This window comes from Halichoerus grypus, chromosome 6 (assembly GCF_964656455.1).
Source record: "Halichoerus grypus chromosome 6, mHalGry1.hap1.1, whole genome shotgun sequence".
In the NCBI taxonomy this organism is placed as follows: domain Eukaryota; kingdom Metazoa; phylum Chordata; class Mammalia; order Carnivora; family Phocidae; genus Halichoerus; species Halichoerus grypus.
The window spans coordinates 71102397-71109762 of record NC_135717.1 but is presented as its reverse complement, the minus strand read 5'-3'; the positions used below and the strand labels follow the sequence as shown (position 1 = coordinate 71109762).

General features: G+C 41.4%; 1 long non-coding RNA gene across 1 annotated transcript; it reads right to left on the bottom strand.

The window, feature by feature from the left end:
• Window positions 1–2425: 2425 nt before the first annotated feature.
• On the bottom strand, window positions 2426–5692 carry LOC144382104 (uncharacterized). The gene is made up of 4 exons (XR_013448514.1): window positions 5608–5692; window positions 3190–3299; window positions 2639–2689; window positions 2426–2494 (listed from the first exon to the last, which is right to left on the bottom strand). It is a non-coding gene; the product is annotated as an uncharacterized LOC144382104 (long non-coding RNA).
• Window positions 5693–7366: the final 1674 nt, after the last annotated feature.

Sequence of the window (7366 nt, the reverse complement as noted above, 5' to 3'; positions counted from 1 at the left end):
TTTTTCTATTAAAACAATGCAATCCCTCGGGCGCCTGGGTGGCTCAGTCGTTAAGCGTCTGCCTTCGGCTCAGGTCATGATCTCAGGGTCCTGGGATCGAGCCTCACATCGGGCTCCCTGCTCCGTGGGAAGCCTGCTTCTCCCTCTCCCACTCCCCCTGCTTGTGTTCCCTCTCTCGCTGTGTCTCTCTCTGTCAAGGAAATAAATAAAATCTTTAAAAAAAAAAAAAATGCAATCCCTCGTAGGTTTTCACATTCAGATATAGATTTCGTTCTTAAATCAGTGTCACAAAATATGAAAGCTAGAAAAATGATCTCACCTAGTAAATTATTTAGCAAAATAATTTTGTTTTCAAATAGAGTTCTACAGAGATCACTAATATGACAAAATAAAATATTAAAAATATAGCCTTCTGGGATAGTCTAAATTTTCATTATTGGGCCAAAGACATAACATCCATCATGGAAGACTTAAGCATATTCATGTGCCTGACTTTCGAGGTTCATCTGAGCTTCTAGGAATCCAGAGCACAGCCTGAAAATCCATATATACCTCTACCCCTTCATTCTAGAGATTTAAGTGATCTGTGCCCAAAACACGTAATTTTTTTCATTGTGATTTTCAAAAAATAGTTCTAGGTTGCAACTGAAAACTTGAAATAGTTTGTTCTTAATAAATCTTTAAATCTGTTTAAAATCAATACATTGTTTTATTCACAATGTTTTAAGTCTTGAGAATTGGAAAAGTCCACATGTCTATGAGGTGGTTTGGTAAATATGGTACCATACAAGAGTATGAACTTGGAGCCCAAAAATCTAGATTCTGGTTCTAGTTCTTCTGATCACTAGATATGTGACTTAGGAAGAATCAGGTAACCTCTCTGATCTCTATGCTGTGTTATGTCTGAAAGTAAGGATAATAATGCACAACACATCTAGCTTCCAAGGTGTCCATGTACATGTGAGTTAAGCTTCTATTTTCTTCGATAATATTTTGAGTGATAATAGCTATCACCAAAACTGAGTTGAGTTTAAATAAGATGGTGTGTACATTTAAACCTGTATGTTAATAAATGTTAAGATTTTAGTAGCCCAGGTATTTTTAATCTATAGAAATAGAGTGCTATTTATGCCCCCTCCCTGCCTGAAAAACCAGTCAAATATAATCTGTCAACAAGTTTTGAATGCCACATTGTCATTGGGCAAGAATTCCTAGAGGTTTTTTATTTATTTATTTATTTATTTAAAGATTTTATTTATTTATTTGACAGAGAGAGAGACACCGAGAGCAGGAACAGAAGCAGGGGGAGTGGGAGAGGCAGAAGCAGGGCTCCCGCTGAGCAGGGAGCCCGTGCCTCTCTCCCAGGACCCTGGGATCATGACCTGAGCCGAAGGCAGATGCTTAACAACTGAGCCACCCAGGCGCTCCAAGAATTCCTAGAGGTTTAAAATAGCAGCTATTCTATCAATTTCATTTGTCAATTTCCCCTCCGCAATCAGGAAAATATAATTTATTGGCTTCTCAAACTTATGATCTCTCCATTTTCTCACTCTTCAGATTGCATCGCTCTTTTTCTTAATCAAATTTACATTTGAACTGCAAGGTTTTAAAACATTAAATCATTTTTCTATTGAAATAGTTTTATTAACTTAAAATTTTTAAGCTCCATGCCTTGATAAGTTTATTCCTTTTATGGAATGAACAGAAGCACAAAATGGGTAACAATAATTCCCCTTTCATACTGATTGCTGTAGGTAATCATCAAAATAATTAACATAGAATACACCCATATACAATGTGAAATTCTCTTGCTCTGTCATGGGGGGAAAGAAAAATCAGTGATCCAAGACAGGGATTGGCAAACCAAGACCTGCAAAGTAAATCTGGCCTGCTTCCTGTTTTTCAAAATAAAATTGTATTGGAACATGGCCATGCTCATTTGTTTACATATTGTCCACAACTGCCTTTGCACTTCAACCACAGTGACTCCGAGGAGTTGCTACAGAGACCATATGGTTTGCAAAGCCGGAAGAATTTCCTTTTTTTTTTTTTTTTAAGTTTTATTTATTTATTTGACAGAGAGAGCGCAAGTAGGCAGAACAGTAGATAGAGGAAGAGGGAGAAGCAGGCTTCCCACCGAGCAGGGAGCCAGATGCGGGGCTCGATCCCAGGACTCTGGGATCATGACCTGAGCCGAAGGCAGACGCTTAACCAACTGAGCCACCCAGGCGCCCCTGGAAGTATTTCCTATTTGATCCAGGAAAAAATTTACCCACTCCTGATCTAGGGACTAAGTGAGGAAAAAGAAAATGGGTGCTCTCCTTTCTTGCAGTAGTTGTATAATCAGAAGCTTCTAAAATATAAAGATTCTGCACGGAGTTGGAAACCAGGCTGCAGCTAATGCTAATTAAAGCCTTACATTGAAGGGTCACCCTGTGGTCAGTGTTCTTTACTGCTGGACGACAGGAAGCGGGAGTTAGTTAGGTTCCTCTGTCTGTGGGAACAAAGAAGGAGTAGCTGTGTCCAGATTTCTTAAGCAATATGATTTCTCTGAGGACAACAGTAAAAGGCAAACAAAAAACAAAATGATGCCGATCTTTCTCACAAGTATTTGGATGGGTTTTTGGACTGACTTTACCCTCGCTCCACTTTGACGTTGGGAATTCGCTTCTTTCAGAGCTGCAGGAGCCTAAACAGAGACAATAATATAGACTTTCAAGACCACGGCAATGATGAAAGGCGATTACATATTTGTAAAGCCTCAGTCAGAGAAGAGACAATAAATACCACGAAAGTGTTCCTCTAGTTTTCCTCCACCAGATCGGGAGCCATGGACTCCCTTCTTCCCAATTCTCAGTGATCTTATAACCCTCTGAGATTAGCACTTACGCCATTTATAGCACTTACACAGGTATTTTAAGAATAATTCTCCACTCTATTCAAAATAGCAATACATGTTCATTATTAAAAATTTGGAAAATGTGGAAAAGTACAAAGATGAATATAATAAATGCACAAGTCAGCCATATCCCATTCTTACAACCCAGAAATTAAGTGAGAGATAATTCCTCTCCCTCCTCACTCTCCCTTTCAACCTACATTGTATTAGCATGCTTTTAGTTACAAGTCAGAAAAAATGTGGACTCAATATTCATTAGTTTTAAAGAAATAAAATTTCTTTTGGCTCACATAAATCCAGAGATAAGGTGACTTTTTAAGCAGGACAATCCATCAATAGTTCACCTCAAGATACAGCAACAAGGAACTGGAACCAGGACAAACTTAATATTCCTTAAGTGCTATTATAAAGACAGAATGAAAATCAGTCAACTGTATCTAAAGAGTTAAAACAAGTGAGTAAATTCAGCAAATTGGCCATATAGGAAATTGATCACAGAGCTGACTTTTGGCTACTGACCTACAGCTAATGACTCCAAGGTTGACTGATCAGCAGATCAGCAGCGCCGGCCGTCTCTAGAGCCTTCCTACCTTTCTGCGTTCTCCCGGCACGTCGGCTCAGCCCCAGGCCGAGGGAATGGAGCCTGCCACAGTGCTCTCATCATTTGCAGACTCACTAACATGTCATATAGGGTCTCTTTTCAAGATGGAGGAAAGCCTTTCCAGAAGTCTCCCTCCCCTCCAACCACCTCACTGGCCGGCAATGAACCACACACCTACCTGTGCCTCAACCAGCCCCTGCCAAGGGGAATTCATGGCCCCAGCTGATGATTCTATCCCTCGGGCGGGGCTGGTACCTGCTTCCCCCGAAGCACACAGCAATGCGGAGGCGGACAGAAAGCTCAACAAAATTGTATCGTTAGGAAACAGGGAAATGGTATGGCTAGGAAATCAACAGTTTCTGCTACCATATTTTTTTGATTTAACATACATTAATTTCCCCATGACAACAAGTGGTTTTGAAAACATGATTTTAACTGAAACATAATCGCGTGAAAACATCATAGATTATTTAACAGGTTCCCCATTGTTAGATATTTAGGGCAATTCAATTTTTCACTGTTACAAATCGTTCAGTGTTTAGTCCTGTCAAATTAATGTCCATAAACCCATTGCCTTAAGTAGTGCTGTTTCTCTAGGTTTGCTCACGTCATCGATGAATCAGGAAATGATTGTTTAAGAAAGGCTGGATTTGTGATAGAGAGAGACAAGACTCCTTTAACCTCCATGGCTGCTGCTCTGTTGCCTCACGTTTTGCCCCTAACTAGAAGAGCTCTTGGCCAATTCGTTTCAACAAAGATTTACGGATAATTTTGCCAAGCCTCATAAAATGAATAAGATCCAACATCTGCCTTTCTGAGCTTCTAGTTTAGTGAGTTTTTCCCAGGCCAACTCTCGGCGGATAAAGATCTTCCGATTATCAGAATTCTCTGATTCACATATTTGTTTAGTGTTTATTATCTGTTATGTACCAGGCCCTGTTCTAGGATTCCGAGAATGCCCTCCTTAAACTTAGTAATATCCTTCGGTGCTGAGAAAGAAGTCCAAGTGGATCTTTCAAAATTGTTCCTCCTACCTTTTGTTCCCAGGCTCTCTGTCACTTAGAAAGGAAACATCTGGCCTCCCTGCCTTCTTCTGAATATTTGAGGGAATAAATTCATGTGTATTTTCTCACCTTTGGCCTTGTCACTAATGTCATAGATAATGTAGCTATTTCAGTGGAGGGCTCTGCCAGAAAATATAATTTGACAAGCTGTGTTTCCTGATGCAGTTGGTAGCCACACAACAAGGCAGGAAGTGCTACTCCCTTGAATTTTGCTGGCTGAGGCTGTGAATGACAAGGGAGCCCTTGAGTCCTGCTGACCCAGTGACGGGTTCTCTCTGGGGACACTGGCTATACTGGGTCAGGCGAGGTCACGGAGAACTAGGCTCTGGCTGGGCACTTCTGCTCAGTTTGGCATTTTTCAGGATAGAATTTCCTCCTTACAAATGGGAATTTAAATGTAAACAGTTCTGCAGTGGCCCAGGTAAACTTGGCTAAAGAATGAAAGATACAAGCATCTCATATTTCCTGAAATAAAGTTATAAGAATTTTTGTACCTTTTTGTAGTCCATCTAAACCTATGCAATGAATACATTCCTATTTCGGCTCAAAGCAACTTGGTTGGGAAAAAAAGATCATGAGCTAGGAGGTCCTTGGAAATTATTATCTAGTCTGATGATGGGCAAACCCGTGATCATCCAAATGACTTCGGGAGTTTCTGAGAATGTAGACATTTGCACCCTGAGCCACTGAATCAGATTCTCAGAGCATCGGGTCTCCGAGCCAAAAGCATTGGCTCACTTCACAGATGAGGAGGTTCTGAGTCAAAGATTAAGCTAGAGTCCCACAGTCAGATTATGGCAACAAGGATAACACATTTTGTTTACTCAAACATCAACTTTCTGTAGTTTGTTACCCCAAAAAAGATCAGTGAAACGGGAGTCTTTTGAATCCGTGTAGAAAGATGAGAGGTCCGTAAATGAATAGCAGCGGCAGAAAAGGCAGGAGAGCCAGAGTTCTGCAGAGTCGCCCAAGGAAGCCGTCAGCTGAGGGCAGGGGGTTATCCGGGCTCAAGGTTGCTGCTCCCGGAGCACAGTCCTCCTTACCTGCGCAGCTGGAAGAACGCTGGCGGATGGGGCTGGCGGGACAGTGGCCGCTGCAAGGGGACCGAGTCGTGATAGGATGGCAGGATCTGATGAATCAGTCTGGTGCCAAGAGAATCTGAGTCATGGCCGTGTAACAGTGACTCAGTGGCTGGACACTCCCCACATGGAACTCACAGCTCAGCACTCCCAGAAAGCGGTACCAAGAGAGGAGGCTCAACTAAGCTCCGGGACTAGGGGACACACCTATAGCTGAAGTAGCCCCAGGCTGCCCTTTTCTGTCTAATGCATTTAAACCCAGAATGTGGTTGAATCCTTGTCCCCACCTCAGCTCCAGTGCTGCTTTTTTTAGTAGAAAAACAGCAACGGTCAAATTGTTTTAATCATACATTTTTTAAAAGTCAGACTTAAAGAGGATTGAAAGGAGAATAAGGTGATGTTACTGAGTTATCCAATAAGAAGCATTTTTTTTAAAAAAGCCATTTACTCAAAAGATTTTTTTTTAAGATTTTATTTATTTGACACAGAGAGAGAGAGTACACAAGCAGGGGCAACAGGAGAGGGAGAAGCAGGTTCCCCGTTGAGTAGGGAGCCGGATACAGGACTTGATCCCAGGACCCTGGGATCATGACCTGAGCCGAAGGCAGACGCTTAACAACTGAGCCACCCAGGTGCCCTCAGAAGATATTTATTGAGTACCTACCATGTACTAGGCTGTGTTCTGGGCATTCTCAGAATGGAAATCATAACTATCTTGGTAATTAATTGGTAATTAATGAACAAGTTCATACTCTTTTTCCTAGAGTAAGGGCTTCCTGATGTTTGAAGTCTTCTTCTTTTAATATTTAAAAAGGCAGCAATTTAATGAAATGAGGATACCTGAAATAAGATTGTGGCATGCTGGCAAACAGGAAGGACGGATTAGGTTAATTTCATTCTTGGAGGCAGGTTAGACAGAACTCCTTAAAGCTACACATCATAGTCGTGAAAAGCAAAATTTAGTAGGCTGAGAAGCAAAATCCACTGTAATACTCTACATTTTTTTTACTTTTGTGATAACCTTAAAATGTACTGGTAAATAATTATAATAATATAACCAGTAGCTACAATTTATAGGACAGTATGGGCCAAACACGGTGCTAACATGCATTTTTAAACATTTAATCCTTACTATAAGCTTTTAAGACAAATCTTGCTTTTCCTATTTTGCAGACATGGTACTTGAAGCACAGAGGGGGTAAGAAACACATCTAAGATTACACAGCTCTAGAACAAATTCAAACCCAGTTAGTCGGATGCCCAGATCCCCATTTGTTACAAATAAACTCCAGTCCCTCCACAGACATCTTTGTGACCCTGTCAGGCATTATAAATGGGAAGAGGACAACAAAGCGGTTAAGTGCCCAGTCTTTGGGGCCAAGCGTAGCTGCTGTGCATCCTGGTTCTGCTGCCGCAGAGCCAGATAGTTCCTGTCTCACTGAGTTGTCCTGGGGATCACAGGATAATCATGTGAAGCACATGAAGCAATTCTTGGCTTTTAGCTCTTGATTAAGATTAACCATGATGACTATGGTCAAAAAGATGGTGGTGGTGGTGACGGCATAGGAGCCAGAGCCTTGCCTTTTGAGAGAAGGCTCTTCTTAAATTGGTCCCCCCCACTTCTGAAGTCTGAGTTCCTAAGAATAATGACAAATTGTCATCAGATTGCCAGTTTGTTTCTTTCTTCACTCATCATCACCTGGGAGACAGCAATGTCGTGCTG